Below are 18445 nucleotides of genomic sequence, written 5' to 3'. Positions count from 1 at the left end.
CTGGGATAAACTTGGAGATTGCGATTGACATATATACACTGCTGCTGCTGCTGCTAAGTCACTTCAGTCGTGTTCGACTCTGTGCGACCCCATAGATGGCAGCCTACGGGGCTCCCCCGTCCCTGGGATTCTCCAGGCAAGAACACTGGAGTGGGTTGCCATTTCCTTCTCCAATGCATGAAAGTGAGAAGTGAAAGTGAAGTCGATATATACACGACTAGGTATAAAATAGGTAACTAGTGAGAACCTAGTGTATAGCACAGAGAGCTCTACTTGGTGCTCTGTGGTGACCTTAATGGGAAGGAAATCCAACAAAGAGGGGATATGTGTATACACACAGCTGATTCACTTTGCTGTGCAGCAGAAACTAACACAATATTGTAAAGCAACTATACGCCAATAAAAATTAATAATAAAAAGTAAGAAAATCAAAAAATGGTACCAAAATTTCTACATTTCGCTTAGCCTATGGGATTTGCCCACTTGCTTCAAATCTGAGTGTTGCCAGGGGCGAATGCACAGTGAAACTTCCTAGATCATCATGAAATCACCAAGGAGAGATACACCCCAGGTTGCCAGAAGTTTAACCTTTGAGAAGGCTATGAAGGGCAATCCTGGGAGGGGGAAAGAAAAGACAAGGGGATTCCTCATTCCTCACAGGGTTTAAGTGGAGAAAGTGTTGAGTAGGAGGTGCTCTTAACTGCGTCAGCTCTCCTACCCGCGCAGTGGGAATTATTAGCCTCTGATATTTTCCCTGCACTTAACCTTGCAGGACTAGCTGCTCAATGACATCAAGCGACAGTTAAAAAAAAAAAAGTTCTCTCATTTTAGCTTCAAGGACTTGGCTTGCTTTGAGGCTGTTGCCCTGGAGCCTTTAAATGCAAATGAGGGAAACCCCAGGTTATAAAGCATCTGCTTCTGCAGACGGGTTTGCAAGCCTGTTGCCTTAGCAACATTTGTCCTTGTATTCCACAGACCACCTTGACAGAATGCGTGATGTGACGCGCCGAGAGATGAGGGGAGAAACTAGAAAGAAAAGCGAGCGCACAGAGGATGTAAAGATGGGTTAGTGGCTTGGGATCCTTCGGATCGTGTCCTTGTAATAAAAATAGAAACCTCATTTCCAGAAATAAAAGAAGCTGGGGAGAAATTAAAGCGTTGATTAAAAGGGGGGAAAAATAGCAGAACTAGCTGGACATGAGAGAGCAGAGATTTTCCAAAAATAGCCCTCCCATCAGCCGCGCTGCAGATGTGACCCTGTTGCTCAGCCAGGCAGGCCATCTGCTGCAGTGTTTCCCTGGAAACTCCCAGCCACGCCCCTCCCGGAGCTTCTCCGCCGGCCTCCCCGGCTCCAACCCGGCGCAGGGAAGATGCTGGCCCGTGACGTCACTGCTTCTAGCTGGGAGGAAATCCCAGGACGTCCCTAGGGTGGAGCCAGTCATGGTTGGCTCTAGTTGCTGGAAACCTGGGGTTTTTCACCATAAAGAATTACAAAGGCAAAAAAAATAAAATAAAATGCAATTCATCACAGTCTGAAAAAGCACAGTTTATTTTAATAGTCTCAATTCGTGATTAAAAAAAAAAATGAGACATCTATAAAAGAGTGCTAGCCTACAGGGGCAGCGCAGCAGCCAACCCTCCCACGGAGTTGTAACCTACCCTCTTTGGATGCATGAAAAAAGAAATGAAATGCTTTTGTTAACCACTTTTAAAAATAAAGGTAACGAATGTTTCTTCTCTCTACATTGTTCACTACATTGTGGCTTCTGCCGAAAACCGGGATGCGGTTCTCCTATGAGCTGTGGCTCCGCAGAGACTGACAGCTGTGTGCTGTCTAGCTAGCATGCATTTTGTCATTCCATGGGTGGTAGGTGAAATAAGGCTTTACCTGTCTTGACGGGACCTGCTGCCTTTTTCCCGCTCCTACAGAGGGTTAACCTCTGGGTAGAGGATTGAAAATATAAACAAAGAGTTGCCTTTGAAAGATCTTGTTGTCTCTAAATGTGTTTGCCTCACGTAGTCAGAATCATGGCAAAAATAATGATAATAATACAATACAAGCTTTAGTAATGTTGAAGTGGAGCACCTCAGCTAAAAGTAGATATTCTGGGAGATATGATCTCTGTTCAAGAACTGCAGATAATTACAGTTTTGGTGTCCTGTTGTTTCTAGGCAGTAAATCACAGTAAAAATAGTAAATGCTTAGGGAATAACAATCTCTGTTTTGTTTGCTCTGAGCAAAAATGAGGCTATGATTACAACATATATTGATTGAGTGCTGATTACTGGATACTCATCATTAGTTTTTGTGGTCCTTGCAGGCTAAATGTTGAGTCCATGAATCACTCTATTGTGTTAGTATTGCTAGGAAAGGGGTCATATTATTTGAAGAAATCGTCTTAAAGGAAAAACATTTGAACATGCATGTTTATATTTTTTTGTTCTCTTCTCTACGGTATTTATTGTTTTGCTACATTTAGAGGGTACATATCCTTACATTTACAGTTCTATACCTGTCATTCAAATTTTTGTTACCAAAAATGCCTTTGCCCTTTTTCCCCATTCCGTAAGCATCCTCTTCACATTTTCACAGTTAAATTGTGTATCTATAAGGGAAACATACACACACCCTGTTTTCAGGCCACAAACAAGAAGACATTCATAAATGTATTTGTCTTTTCAATAGAATCTACATACAAGAGCCTCCAATAAGGTTTGTCTGGAAATAAAGGCCAATGCTACTGACTTCACGTTATTGCAATTTGTCAGCTCTATGTAAAAATGTATTTGAAGAAAGATAAAAATGAAGACATATACAGGAGCTCTTCAAGGCTTTTTTGAACTTAATCCTTTGGTTTCTTAACTCCTTCCATTCCGGCCTATTAGGAATGAGATGAGGAAGAGTAACTGTAAAGCTATTAACATTTATAAAAATCTGCACATAAATGTTAACGAGCATTATCATCACACCTAAGGTTTCATTTGTGAAATGAATCTTTCAAACTCTAACTTCTTGAAACAGAAAGGATAAAGACATTTTGACCCACTCTAAATCCTATTTTCCCTGATGTCTCCTTCAGCCATATTAGGGCAAGTCTCTCTTTCTCAAAACCATTCAGCCAGCCCACGGCTCTCATCTTTTCCAATTTTGAATTTCACCGTTTACCTCTTAGCAATGGAAACCTTTGATTATCCCCCACCCCTTCTCAGCCTTTTCGTTTCCTCCATCGTTTCTACCACGGTCATACCTGGCCCTGGTTTTGTCTGGCTCCCTGGAAACAGGCTTCTCATCTGCCTTTACCAGGCAGGTCCCAGGTATTCCCACTTGGAGGGAACTGCCCTGTCAAAAAGGAGGAGATAGAAAACTCACAATGGCTGAAGAAAATAGACAAAACAAGGCTTTGCAGACCTGCTTGTTATAAATAGATGCTATTTCTGTTTTGCCAGTGACAGTACCAAGCAAACAAGCAACATTATGGGTTTGAGAACAGCGTGTGTTCAAGGCACTCAGTTAATCACAGGGAGAAGAAAAACTGTGGCTTTCTTTCAAAGATCAGATATTTTATAATGGGAAACGGTGGCATTACCTGCTTTTCTTTACTTCACATAGATGGGAGAAAATGGGACAAAATAGCGTGCATTTGTTTTGTTAAAAAATATCATATTAAAGAAAAAAAACAAGCATAACTAGAAAACACCAGGCAATTCTGGGGTAAAGTAATCAGATTTCTGATTACTGGGCAAGATATTAATAAAGGGCAATTTAAAAATGTTTAAAGAAACCCATTTCCTTAAAATGATAAACAACTCTCTAACTGGAAATTAGTATGTAAGCTATAGCTGCTACTTCGTCTTTTAATAATGTGAAATAACTCTGGGGTTCCATTTGGTTACATTTCAAAGATATAATACCTGACCACTCCTAGGCTGAAATCTTGGAGAAATAGAAATGCATTTTCAAGTTTTATGCTAACATTTTCTGGGATGTGCCATTCAATAGGAGGATGTATTTTGCTATTTCTGTGACCTTGGGTATGTCAGTCCGTCTGAACCTTGGTTTCCTTCTTTTGTTGAAGACAGAGACAGTGATACTTGGTGAGGTGAAAAAAGCCTGTGTAAGCGGACATGCTTTTGTAAATAGTGATGCATATCTGATTCACTGCTACGTATGTGTGTTTGTACTTGCTTTCTCCTGCTTCAGAGGCCATCCTTGTCTGTGTCAGCTGTGTGTGATCATGTTGCCCTCTAGTGACCGCAGTTCATAGAGGCCTTGAGGAAGCCTTGAGAGAGCAAGAGAAGTTACTGGATTTAAAGGAGGTAAGGGAGAGGAGGCTGGTGGTAGGAGATTCTGACTATTAACCAATCCAAGTGACAGGAAAAATAAGCAACAGCTTTCTCTGAGTAAGAGGGACCCGATGCACAAAGTGAGAAAAAAGAAAGGAAATGGAATAGAGAGAAAAATAAGATGCAGAACTCAGTGGCCAGGAAGGCAGGGACACTGGAATCTATACTCAGCTTCATTCTTGACCAGCGTGGGATCTTCTCCAAGCTCGACTTCTGTAACTGCGCGCCCCCCCCCACCCCACCCCCCCCCGTTAACAGGGAAATAAGATGATTAACATAAAGGTCTGCTGAAGTGCTTTGCAAAACCAAAATTCTCTGAGTCAAAGGAAGAAGATGAGAGAAAAACTAGAACCATAAGAAAGAGACAGGAAAGAAAAGTGATGAAAGATTTGCCCCCCAAAAATGTCCAGAGTGATCTTTTTACTGTGTCTAAAGTCACTTCAGTATTTCAGGATCTTAATCACAGTCAAGTGGCTGAATGAAGCAAATTGGGAGATTTGTTGATTCATATGAGTGTAAGAAGCATAATGGAGTCTCCCCCTTGAGAACCCAGGAACCTCATGGACTAATTTCCTCCTTTGGGAAATAAATCCCTCTTTTCTTAGAGCTATCTGAGATCAAATCTTAGTGTGGGAAGCTTTTTAAGTCCAGCTTCCCATTTCAGATGATAAAGTTTACAATCCTGAGTGGGTTAGGCTTATGTGGTACATTCACTTAAACCAATTGGGTCTTATAGAAAAGTCATTGAAGTCCACCAGAATTGTGGAATTTAAATAAGGATGGCACACGTCATTGTGAAGTTCTGTCATTGCTCTCTGTAGAGAAATGAATGAGTGCTTGAAATAATCTTACTAGCAGACATTAGACTTCAATTCAATGGAAAGAGTACTACAAGCTGTCAGAAGGGGTAAGTTTTAATTCTGACGTTGACATTTGCTAGTTGCATGATCTTCATAATCATGGAGGAAATGGCAACCCACTCCGATATTCTTGCCTGGAGAATCCCGTGGACAGGGGAGCCTGGCAGCGTACAGTCTATAGGGGCACCAAGAGTCAGACTGAGCGAGTTAGCCCACATGCATTAAATACTTATAATGTGCCAAGTTTGCTGTGTTGAGCTCCCAGGTAGCAGTGATGAGCAAATTCTGGTATTTCTAAGAGTTGTGATAAAGATCAAACAGATGTTCTCTTTTAAAACTCTCAGTACTGTAACAATAAAAAGTGTTGTGCATCCCTAAAGCAAACCGAAACAACGGAAAATTTTCCAACCCGAAGAGCACCGTTTAAGATGGCGGTTTAGTTTGGGAGCAGTGACCCATGGGAACACTGGAAATGACATTACTCCATGAACATTTTCTTCCAATGAACACAAAACCTGTTACCTCCCTAGAATTAATTGTCAGAGAGTTTTTCATTCAGTTCAGTTCAGTTCAGTCTCTCAGTCGTGTGCGACTCTTTGCGACCCCATGAATTGCAGCACGCCAGGCCTCCCTGTCCATCACCAACTCCTGGAGTTTACCCAAACCCATGTGCATCCCCTTCTCCTGCCCTCAATCTTTCCCAGCATCAGGGTCTTTTCCGATGAGTCAACTCTTCGCATGAGGTGGCCAAAGTATTGGAGTTTCAGGCTCAGCATCAGTCCTTCCGATGATTTTCATTAGCAAGTGGATAAAGCAGTTATTATTCATCAGGCTGCAGCTATTTGTTTATATATTTTTCTCCTATCTAGAAGCATCATGTCTAGTAGCACCCTGTCCCTTTTTGCACAGAAAGAAAGGGAATGGTCCCTTGTGTTATCAACATCATGTCCCTCCTAACAGGAATCACCTCTTCTACTCCTGTTTTGCCCAGGACTTCTAAAACTATTTTATGGGGCCACCAGGTGGCAGTTAGGGCAAATGGTTTTCGGCTTCTCTACCTGGCTTTCCCCAAGGTAGAGGAGAAGTGGAAAAGCAGGCCCTGGAAATTATAAACATGGTATTGTGAAGCTCTGGGCTCTGTGTTTTCACACACAATATCTCAGCCTATCCTTGTGCCCATCTCTGCTAAATTCAGCCGTTAAACAAATGGAGATAAACATGGGTAACAAGGCACCTTCTCGAATGGAGAAGAGCTAGAAGTACCACAGTGTAAATGCAAGAAAGTGATGAGATATCAAAGTAGAGTGCATTTCAGAGCAGCACGAGGTCTAAAAACTAAAGATAGGGAAGGAGTGGGCTGTGTGATTAAGGTGACATGTTCAAAAGACTTTAAGAGTTTTCACAGTAATTTAAGAACTAGTCCATTTCCTACCTCTTGGTCTCCACCGCCCCCATTTTTCTTTCTTTTCTGCTCACCTGGTTTGTGATATTTCTCCTTCTGTAGTTTGTCTCTCTCTTTAGTTTTCAGATTCTATAAATTTTACTTCTCTTTGCAAATGAATGAAACCTTGGTGTGAATTGTTTCAGGGGCCTGTTGCATTGAGAATTGAAGATAGGGGGACTTCCCTGGGGGTCCAGTGGCTAAGACTCTATGCTCCCAGTGCAGGGGGCCTGCGTTCGATCCCTGGTCAGGGAACTAGATCCCACATGCCGCAACTAAAGAGCCTGCACTGCCAAATGAATAAAAATAAGTTAATTCATTTTTAAAAGAGAGAATTGAAGATATGACTCTGGGTTCCTTACTGCTTCGGTGGAGAATCCACATACAAAAGTTCACTAAAGTAACATGAATGAAACATTCGACTTCTTACTCCCTTCTTCCATAGTGAGTTGCTAAATGTTAGAGTTGATTCAGCCAACTAGTGCTCAGTATTTCAGGCTCTTAATGAGAAATAAGTTAAGGCTATTTTTTCTCCTCCAGACAGCACATTGCTATTTTAAGCCTAGAACATCTATTACTCAAATTGGCATAGAAATATGCCACGAATTCATTATTCATTTTCTGGAGACTGTGAATGACTTGCTACGTATATGTGTTCTCATTGGCAGAAATTCTGAGTAGCTATTATTCTCAGTTTGTGCACTCTCAGTTTTTTATTTCAATACCTATTTCAAGATGAAAATTCAAGAATACATGACTTCAATAGACCTCTCCTTTTCTGGCATTTGAACTTATCTCTTGGGTAAAGTTAGGAACAATTGATTTCTGATTCTGTCACTTCTTTCTAATATTTCAAATCATTACATGAAACTATTGAGAATAACTTTTTAGAAGTTTGTCTTCTCTTGGGTGATAAAAAGTACTTTTATGTTTTTGGTCTATTCCTGTTTTCATGGGACCTGCCATTTGATTATAAAATTTTTCTGATGGAAGAGTCATAGGACAGCACGCATAAAAACTGGGAAAATAATTTTGCGTACAATTTTTTTTTTTGTCATCTGATTGCATTTTGTGGGAAATAAATTTTCCCTTTCAAACTGTCAAGTTGTTTTGACTTCACAACAAATGCAGAAGGAAGTTCGTAAACGTAGAACAATAACCAGTAACTAGAGAGTGCTGAATTTTGCTTATTCTCCCTTTGTATCACAGCAGAGAAATGAAATGTGTCTTACAAATGTCCATGCAGCAACTCGGGGTCACCTGGCACACTTGTTTTTCATCGCTTCAGAAAATAGGATCCTGGGTGAATATTCTGGAATGTGCAGAGTGTTACTATTAGTACTTGTGGGGACTTCTGTCAAGGGTTGTTACTTCCTTTCGCCTTTTATGCTGCAGTTTTCTTGAACTGAGTCGTTCAGACAAAAGGCACACATTTCCTGAATTCCAGCTGTGGGAGTGTTCCCCTCATAGGGTTGTGTCTCCCAGAGCCAGGTCTGGTGAACATGCTCGTGAGCCCTGGAACATGTTCTCAGCTACGCAGAAGTGCTTAATCCATTCAGAAGTCAGAGACTCACACATTGGTGGCAATGAATTGAATTGTAAGCATTCTTTCTTTATGAATGCATCAGTTCTACCCCAAGAGCAAGAACACCCATTATATAAAGTGAAATAACACTCAAGGGTATAAAATGTTAAACAATTCTACAATCTTGGGGATTGTTTGAAGAGAAAATCAAGCATTTATCTTTTTTTGTCCTTCTTGTTAGTTTCATTTTAATTTTGGAGGATAACTCAGGTACTCAGGTTATTCAAATATGTGTGTTTCTATTTTATTTTTGTTCTTTTTAAAAATCGAAGTGTAGCTGATTTACATTGTTGTGCCAATCTCTTCTATACATCGGAGTGACTCAGTTTTACACATGTATACATTCTTTTTAATATTCTTTTCCCAAGCATCTATCTTTGGAGTATTCTGTCTCTTACTACACAAAGGAGTTAGAGTTAACTGATTGAAATTCTTGAGAACTAGAATTTAAAAATAATGTTTATTGACGTACAGTTGATTTACAATGCTGTGTTAATGTCTGCCATACAGTAGAGTGAGTTATACGTATATATACATTCCTTTTCATATTGTTTTCCATTCTGGCTTGTCAAGGACATTGAATATAGTTTCCTGGGCTATACAGTAGTAGCTTGTTGTTTATCCATCCTGTATATAATAATTTGCATCTGCTAATCCCAAACTCCCATTCCTTCCTCCCCCCATCCTCCCCGCCCTTGGCAATCACAAGTTTGGACAACGAGCATTTTTGAGTTATATTGAGTGAAGTCAAACATTTCTGTTTGTTCTTTTCTGAATTTCTTTTGGGGTTAAGAAGGGTCAATACCGGTCTTGCTTTACACAGGAATAAAGGTTAGACCAGACAAGCACCCCAAATCGTTAACATCTTATTCCCCAGAAGTGACTAAGCTCAAATCTATCTGCAGAGTACATGCCAGGACCCTCTCTGCTTTTTTCTGGCCTGAGCTTCTTAGGAATGTACTTAAACAACCACAACATTCCTGATCACTGCCTCCAGGTGTAAAAAAGGAAAAATGAGTAGCAGTGAACCAGAAGAGGTTAGGCCATCTATTTTATCCTAAAAACTGCTTGGAGATAAGACATTTTTGTTAATTAGCAAGCACAGTGGGAATATAGATAGACAAGATATTAGCAAAATTCTGAAATATGATTTCTATAAATCTTTATTCTATCCTCTCTCAGATATTGAGACTATGCTTTACTTTTAACATCATCTCTTGTTTTTCTAACCTGTTATTTTTTTGAACTGTAACAGTGAAATTATCCTTGAATTTTTACATTGTGATTGGCAGTGCTTCTACTATAACTTCTTGGCACAACTTTATTAATAGTCATATTTACTAATTTTTGCCAAAATCTTAGTAAAGTATAGAGTGAAATAACATGTATGTATTCCCTAAAAATAGATATTAAGATTACTGCACTTAATTCAAAAAAAATAATACTCAATAAATTTCACACTTAACAACCCTCTGCAATTACGTAATAGTTAGGTAGCCCCACTGAAGCAGGATTGAAGTTACAATTCAAGCTTCCCAAGTCTTTTATAGTTCTACTTCTTTTCAGTGCTAATTTTCATTATTAGCTTGAGTATCTGGTTAAGTTCAGTGTAAAAAAAGAGATACCGAGTTATGACATGACTCTACTTTCAATCTCATAGTGGTGTTCAGTTCAGTTCAGTCGCTCAGTCGTGTCCGACTCTTTGCGACCCCATGAATCACAGCATGCGAGGCCTCCCTGTCCATCACCAACTCCCGGAGTTCACTCAGATTCACGTCCATCGAGTCGGTGACACCATCCACCCATCTCATCCTCTGTCATCCCCTTCTCCTCCTGCCCCCAATCCCTCCCAGCATCAAAGTCTTTTCCAATGAGTCAGCTCTTCACATGAGGTGGCCAAAGTACTGGAGCTTCAGCTTTAGCATCATTCCTTCCAAAGAAATCCCAGGGCTGATCTCCTTTAGAATGGACTGGTTGGATCTCCTTGCAGTCCAAGGGACTCTCAAGAGTCTTCTCCAACACCACAGTTCAAAAGCATCAATTCTTTGGTGCTCAGCCTTCTTCACAGTCCAATTCTCACATCCATACATGACTACTGGAAAAATCATAGCCTTGTATTAGTTCTATTCATTTCGATTTTTTAGTTTTTTCACTTAGCTTTTCACATATGAATGGATTAGAGAATACCTCTGCATTTTCTATATACCTTATATAGTATGTGTGCCAGTTGAATAGGTTGACTTTTCTCACTAACGCACCCTCTGTCAACCACTGTTAAATATATAAACCAAAAATATTATATCCTAATTTATATTATAGATAATTTAAGTAAGTTTTATTAGACAAATATGAGAGCAATTTAAGACTCCCACAATTAAGTCATATAAATATATGTATATTTGTATGTGATGTATATACATGTCATAGTTTATATACATGCAGCATATTTGCATGTCTACTCTCCATCAGATTAAATCCCCACTTATCCTACAAACTTTCCTTTAGGAATAAACTTAAATCTTCTATTTGTGAAATCAAAGAGAATTTACTGCTAGAGAAACACAAAGAAATGTAGGTAAATAACTCAAATGACTAACTCAGCTTAAGACCGTTTGATAGTTCTTTCTGCACCAGTAAACACAGAAAATTCGAAAGCAGCTTTGTGCCAACTCAGTGGAAAAAAAATCTCTCCTTAAGAGAGCATTGTCTTCAGTAGGAAATGCTGCCGTCTACCTTGCATCACCGAGCTAATTAGTGCACCGGAAAGACGCATGATATTTCCTGTTGGCAACCATGGAGTGTGAGAACTGGAAGGCTGCTACCTCTGGCATGTGCCAAGGCCCCCAGATCATGCAAAGAGGTGAAATGGCGCATGCCAAGAAAATCGCAACTGCAGGAAGAAGCAAATAATGTGAGGCTTTGTGTCTCTGCTACAAATGTAAATACTCATTTACCAGGAGCAGTTTCAGATGGACAGCTTTTGGATTCATGATGCTATAGTTAGCCAGGGTGCTCTTGATTGGGTGAGACAGGCAGGCAGCAGTACTGTGAGGAGGGCCTGGGTTAGTGAGAAACCTCAGCTCCTGCCGTGTGGGAATGGGGGTAAGACTGGTCGTTTCAGGGCAATGTCAAACTTTCCTCTGGCAATAGCCAGACAAAGCCACGATTGGAATATCACCCTCTGACAGGTTCTAAAATCTCTTTCTCTGACCTTCTTAAGGTCTGTAAAGCATCCTTGGTCAACAGAGGGAAAGGCACACAGTCAGTGAGGGAACTGTTGCCAAGACACTGCCCACGCAATTCCTACTGTGGTCAGTTGGGATTTAATACAGTTTAGAAGTCACCATTCTCCCCTTAATGGAACACTTAGAGTTATTGAAAAAATGGAAGCAGAACACAGTCCTCATCTTTCAAAATCTCATACTTAGACACAGCTGTCCTGTTCCCTGCAAGTCTTTAAGACAAAGGTTACAAGCCTGTTTCTTCTCATTCCCCAGCTCCAACCCAGACAACAGTTGCCTGAAAGCTTTTACATCTTGTCTTTGACTACCTGAAATGTAACCGGTAAGAATATATTATTATTAATCAGGACTATGTGAATTAATGCTTTCTAAGGCCCACTTGACTTCACATTCCAAGATGTCTGGCTCTAGATTAGTGATCACATCATCATGATTATCTGGGTCGTAAAGATCTTTTTTGTACAGTTCTTCTGTGTATTCTTGCCACCTCTTCTTAATATCTTCTGCTTCTGTTAGGTCCAGACCATTTCTGTCCTTTATCGAGCCCATCTTTGCATGAAACGTTCCCTTGGTATCTCTAATTTTCTTGAAGAGATCTCTAGTCTTTCCCATTCTGTTCTTTTCCTCTATTTCTTTGCATTGATAGCTGAAGAAGGCTTTCTTATCTCTTCTTGTTATTCTTTGGAACTCTGCATTCAGATGCTTATATCTTTCCTTTTCTCCTTTGCTTTAGGCCTCTCTTTTCACAGCTATTTTTAAGGCCTCCCCAGACAGCCATTTTGCTTTTTTGCGTTTGTTTTCCATGGGGATGGTCTTGATCCCTGTCTCCTGTACAGTGTCACGAACCTCATTCCGTAGTTCTTCAGGCACTCTTATCTATCAGATCTAGGCCCTTAAGTCTATTTCTCACTTCCACTGTATAATCATAAGGGATTTGATTTAGGTCATACCTGAATGGTCTAGCGGTTTTCCCTACTTTCTTCAATTTAAGTCTGAATTTGGCAATAAGGAGTTCATGATCTGAGCCACAGTCAGCTCCCGGTCTTGTTTTTGTTGACTGTATAGAGCTTCTCCATCTTTGGCTGCAAAGAATATAATCAATCTGATTTCAGTGTTGACCATCTGGTGATGTCCATGTGTAGAGTCTTCTCTTGTGTTGTTGGAAGAGGGTGTTTGCTATGACCAGTGCATTTTCTTGGCAAAACACTATTAGTCTTTGCCCTGCTTCATTCCACATTCCAAGGCCAAATTTGCCTGTTACTCCAGGTGTTTCTTGACTTCCTACTTTTGCATTCCAGTCCCCTATAATGAAAAGGACATCTTTTTTGGGTGTTACTTCTAAAAGATCTTGTAGGTCTTCATAAAACCGTTCAACTTCAGTTTCTTCAGCGTTACTGGTTGGGGCATAGACTTAGATAACTGTGATATTGAATGGTTTGCCTTGGAGACGAACAGAGATCATTCTGTCATTTATAAGATTGCATCCAAGTACTGCATTTCAGACTCTTTTGTTGACCATGATGGCTACTCCATTTCTTCTAAGGGATTCCTGCCCACAGTAGTAGATATAATGGTCATCTGTGGTCTATGAACAAAGCTAGTGGAGGTGATGAAATTCCAGTTGAGCTATTTCAAATCCTGAAAGATGATGCTGTGAAAGTGCTGCACTCAATATGCCAGCAAATTTGGAAAACTCAGCAGTGGCCACAGGACTGGAAAAAGTCAGTTTTCATTCCAATCCCAAAGAAAGGCAATGCCAAAGAATGCTCAAACTACCACACAATTGCACTCATCTCACATGCTAGTAAAGTAATGCTCAAAATTCTCCAAGCCAGGCTTCAGCAATATGTGAACCGCGAACTCCCTGATGTTCAAGCTGGTTTTAGAAAAGGCAGAGGAACCAGAGATCAAATTGCCAACATCCGCTGGATCATGGAAAAAGCAAGAGAGTTCCAGAAACACATCTATTTCTGCTTTATTGACTATGCCAAAGCCTTTGACTGTGTGGATGACAATAAACTGTGGAAAATTCTGAGAGAGATGGGAATACCAGACCACCTAACCTGCCTCTTTAGAAATCTGTATGCAGATCAGGAAGCAACAGTTAGAACTGGACATGGAACAACAGACTGGTTCCAAATAGAAAAAGGAGTCCATCAAGGCTGTATATTGTCACCCTGCTTATTTAACTTTTATGCAGAGTACATCATGAGAAACGCTGGACTGGAAGAAGCACAAGCTGGAATCAAGATTGCCGGGAGAAATCTCAATCACCTCAGATATGCAGATGACACCACCCTTATGGCAGAAAGTGAAGAGGAGCTAAAAAGCCTCTTGATGAAAATGAAAGAGGAGAGTGCAAAAGTTGTCTTAAAGCTCAACATTCAGAAAACGAAGATCATGGCATCTGATCCCATCCCTTCATGGGAAATAGATGGGGAAACAGTGGAAACAGTGTCAGACTTTATTTTTGGGGACTCCAAAATCACTGCAGATGGTGACTGCAGCCATGAAATTAAAAGACGCTTATTCCTTGGAAGAAAAGTTATGACCAATCTAGAGAGTATATTCAAAAGCAGAGATATTACTTTGCCGACTAAGGTCCATCTAGTCAAGGCTATGGTTTTTCCAGTGGTCATGTATGGATGTGAGAGTTGGACTGTGAAGAAGGCTGAGCGCCGAAGAATTGATGCTTTTGAACTGTGGTGTTGGAGAAGACTCTTGAGAGTCCCTTGGACTGCAAGGAGATCCAACCAGTCCATTCTAAAGGAGATCAGTCCTGGGATTTCTTTGGAAGGAATGATGCTAAAGCTGAAACTCCAGTACTTTGGCTACCTCATGCGAAGAGTTGACTCATTGGAAAAGACTCTGATGCTGGGAGGGACTGGGGGCAGGAGGAGAAGGGGACAACCGAGGATGAGATGGGTGGATGGCATCACCGACTCGATGGACGTGAGTCTGAGTGAACTCCGGGAGTTGGTGATGGACAGGGAGGCCTGGCGTGCTGCGGTTCATGGGGTCGCAAAGAGTCAGACACGACTGAGTGACTGAACTGAACTGAACTGATGTGAATTAAAGTACTGATATCTTTCCTCTTAACATTGAAGCTGAAGCCAGCTATGCTGAGAGCTTGAATTGTAACTATGGAGCCTGGAAGAGAGTAAAGTGTCTTCCTTCCCTAATTTCAAAGAAAGGTGCTGGGTGAACTTGGGGGCAGCCAGTGGTTCCTGGTAGAGAAGGACATGGCAACCCACTCCAGTATTCTTGCCTAGAGAATCCTGTGGACAGAGGAGCCTGGTGGGTTGCTCTCTATAGGATCGCACAGAATCGGACATGACTGAAGCGATTTAGCATGCATGCATGCATTGGAGAAGGAAAGGGCAACCCACTCCAGTATTCTTGCCTGGAGAATCCCAGGGACAGAAGAGCCTGACGGGCTGCCGTCCATGGGGTCACACAGAGTTGGACGCGACTGAAGCGACTTAGCAGCAGCAGCAGTGGTTCCTGGAAGATAACAGAAGGGAAGTTGCAGAAAGGGAGATGTCTACAGACAAAATTTTCATGTCTTGAAATATTGCTGATGTTGTGTGGGTCTCCAACAGTAAATACAGTAAGTCCTTACATATAAACCTTCAAATTGCAGACTTTCAAAGATGCAAATGTTCATTCCAGTAAGATCAGGTGTGAGTGAAACTGCAGCTTGCCCTCCGTCTGCTATTGCTGACGACCCTTCAGCTCTACCATCTCCCGTCTCCTGTCCCTCCTCCAGTCAGTAACTCTTCTTGCCTGCTCACTTGATGCCAATCCCTGTGTGCCAGCTGTTGGACTGTACTACTGTACTTTTCAAGGAACTGTACTGTAAGATTAAAAATAGTTTTTGTTTTTTTTTATGTATTATTCGTGTGAAAAGTATTATAAACCTATGCCAGTAGACTACTATATAGCTGGTTGTGTTAGTTGGGTACCTAGGCTAACTGTGTTGAAATGTTTATGATCAAATTAGACTTATGAACACTCTCTCAAAATAGAACTCGTTCATATGTAGGGGACTTACTGTACTGATTTCCTTCCTTTCCTGTACCTATAAGGTGACTGCTCCCAGGACCTAGAACTTGAGTGGTGGGAATGAAGACTACCCATGGGGGAAGAAGAGATTAAAAGTGGAAAATTCAGGGCAATTCATCCTGAGAGAAGTAGAAAGTTACTAAAATATTTTGAGCAGTGAAAAGTCGATGAATTCGGTGCAGTAACAAAAGATGGTAGAGGCTAAAGAGTCCAAAGTGAGAACAAAAAAGCCTAGATTCGTGACATTGAAGAAGAAAGAGAATATAAAACAAGTGTGTATTATGTGTGAAAGATGTTAAGTAACAGGATTTTTGACTGATGGAACTTAAGATAGAAAGAAAGGAAGGAGTGAAACGTGACTCTGATGTTTCTTTCCTACGAAACTGGTGAAAGAATAGTTCTGTGTGATGAAATAGGAAATTGGAAGAGAAGACTAATTTGGGGGAGAACATAACTTATTTTTAGATATATTAAGTTTATCAAATTTATTGTTGTATCTTATGGCTCAATTACAAACCCAGGTATAAATTTCTGTGTTTCATAGAACACTGTTAACGTGAAGGAAATACATGTATTTTGTTAAGTGATAAAAACAAGTTAAAAAATTATATTATGTTATGATTCTACTTTGTAAAGAAAAATATTTTTCACATATATAAAGGACAATTTAATGACATGCTATATTAAATGTTATGTAATAATTGTGAACAGTACTTTTAAAAAATAGCCTTTCTTTGCAAATCTTTCAATTATTCTACCTTGAATGCATTTTTGTTTGTTATAAACCAATCAAAGTTATTTTTCAAAAATTTGATAATTCTTATTATTCAGTCAGTCAGTTCAGTTTCTCAGTCGTGTCCGACTCTTTGCGACCCCATGAATCGCAGCACGCCAGGCCTCCCTGTCCATTACCAACTCCCGGAGTTCACTCAGACTCACATCCATCAAGTCGGTGATGCCATCCACCCATCTCATCCTCGGTTGTCCCCTTCTCCTCCTGCCCCCAGTCCCTCCCAGCATCAGGGTCTTTTCCAGTGAGTCAACTCTTCGCATGAGGTGGCCAAAGTACTGGAGTTTCAGCTTTAGCATCATTCCTTCCAAAGAAATCCCAGGACTGATCTCCTTTAGAATGGACTGGTTGGATCTCCTTGCAGTCCAAGGGACTCTCAAGAGTCTTCTCCAACACCATAGTTCAAAAGCATCAATTCTTCGGTGCTCAGCCTTCTTCACAGTCCAACTCTCACATCCATACATGACCACAGGAAAAACCATAGCCTTGACTAGACGGACCTTTGTTGGCAAAGTAATGTCTCTGCTTTTGAATATGCTATCTAGATTGGTCACAACTTTTCTTCCAAGGAGTAAGCATCTTTTAATTTCATGGCTGCAATCACCATCTGCAGTGATTTTGGAGCGCCCCAAAATAAAGTCTAATACAGTTTCCACTGTTTCCCCATCTATTTCCCATGAAGGGATGGGACCAGATGCCATGATCTTCGTTTTCTGAATATTGAGCTTTAAGCCAACTTTTGCACTCTCCTCTTTCACTTTCATCAAGAGGCTCTTTCGTTCCTCGTTTCTGCCATAAGGGTGGTGTTATCTGCATATCTGAGGTGATTGAGATTTCTCCCGGCAATCTTGATTCCAGCTTGTGCTTCTTCCAGCCCAGCATTTCTCATGATGTACTCTGCATAGAAGTTAAATAAGCAGGGTGACAATATACAGCCTTGACGGACTCGTTTTTCTATTTGGAGCCAGTCTGTTGTTCCATGTCCAGTTCTAACTGTTGCTTCTTTACCTGCATATAAGTTTCTCAAGAGGCAGGTCAGGTGGTCTGGTATTCCCATCTCTCTCAGAATTTTCCACAGTTTATTGTGATCCACACAGTCAAAGGCTTTGGCATAGTCAATAAGCAGAAATAGATGTGTTTCTGGAACTCTCTTGCCTTTTCCATGATCCAGCGGATGTTGGCAATTTGATCTCTGGTTCCTCTGCCTTTTCTAAAACCAGCTTGAACATCTGGAAGTTCACGGTTCACATATTGCTGAAGCCTGGCTTAGAGAATTTTGAGCATTACTTTACTAGCATGTGAGATGAGTGCAATTGTGTGGTAGTTTGAGCATTCTTTGGCATTGCCTTTCTTTGGGATTGGAATGAAAACTGACCTTTTCCAGTCCTGTGGCCACTGCTGAGTTTTCCAAATTTGCTGGCATATTGAGTGCAGCACTTTCACAGCATCATCTTTCAGGATTTGAAATAGCTCAACTGGAATTCCATCACCTCCACTAGCTTTGTTCTCATGGTCAAAGAAAAGCGAATTCCAGAAGTGTTTATAGACTCCTATAAAAAACCTTTACCGCTCAACAGAATTGCAAGGATTAATAGTTTTCATTTTCTCCAATTGTTCTGTATGCTGTAGATAGTATGTTACATTTTATGAAGCCAAAATCCAAATACATGTTTTAAAAATAAGACATTATTAAAAATAGTACCTAAAATATTTATGGATCAATGGGATGTGTAGAATTGATCCTAGAATAGAGTTGCCTGGGATCTTACTGGAGTTTCTTATAGAGAAAGAAACCTGGTTAGTCATACCATGAAGGAAAAAGAGAAAATGACCCACAGCTTTATCCAATATTAATTGTATTATCAAATCTTCTGATTTTTGTACCGTTTTAGCTGACTGTGGCCACTAAAACTTTAATTAAACTCTGTATTTATTGCTGGGTGTTAACAAGGGTCACATAAAAACGGCCATTTCCACATTTTTTTGGTATCACATTTGATATTTTCTTAGATACATAATTGGGATTCTTTGTATAAAGATCTATATAATAAATTCCTTCTCTAATTTGTTTTTAGTCCAACATGTTTTGTTTCTCCTTCAATAGTATTGTTTCTCTCT

At 40.4% G+C, this 18445-nt stretch overlaps 1 protein-coding gene across 1 annotated transcript in view; it reads left to right on the top strand.

Moving 5' to 3' along the window:
- The window catches only part of NRG1 (neuregulin 1), a 1130425-nt gene that overhangs the window by 578089 nt on the left and 533891 nt on the right, over nucleotides 1-18445 (top strand). The window lies entirely within an intron of this gene.

The sequence above is a fragment of the Capricornis sumatraensis genome, chromosome 4 (genome assembly GCF_032405125.1).
Source record: "Capricornis sumatraensis isolate serow.1 chromosome 4, serow.2, whole genome shotgun sequence".
In the NCBI taxonomy this organism is placed as follows: domain Eukaryota; kingdom Metazoa; phylum Chordata; class Mammalia; order Artiodactyla; family Bovidae; genus Capricornis; species Capricornis sumatraensis.
Note: the sequence above shows the minus strand (reverse complement) of the source record. Positions and strands in the feature narration are given on the sequence as shown.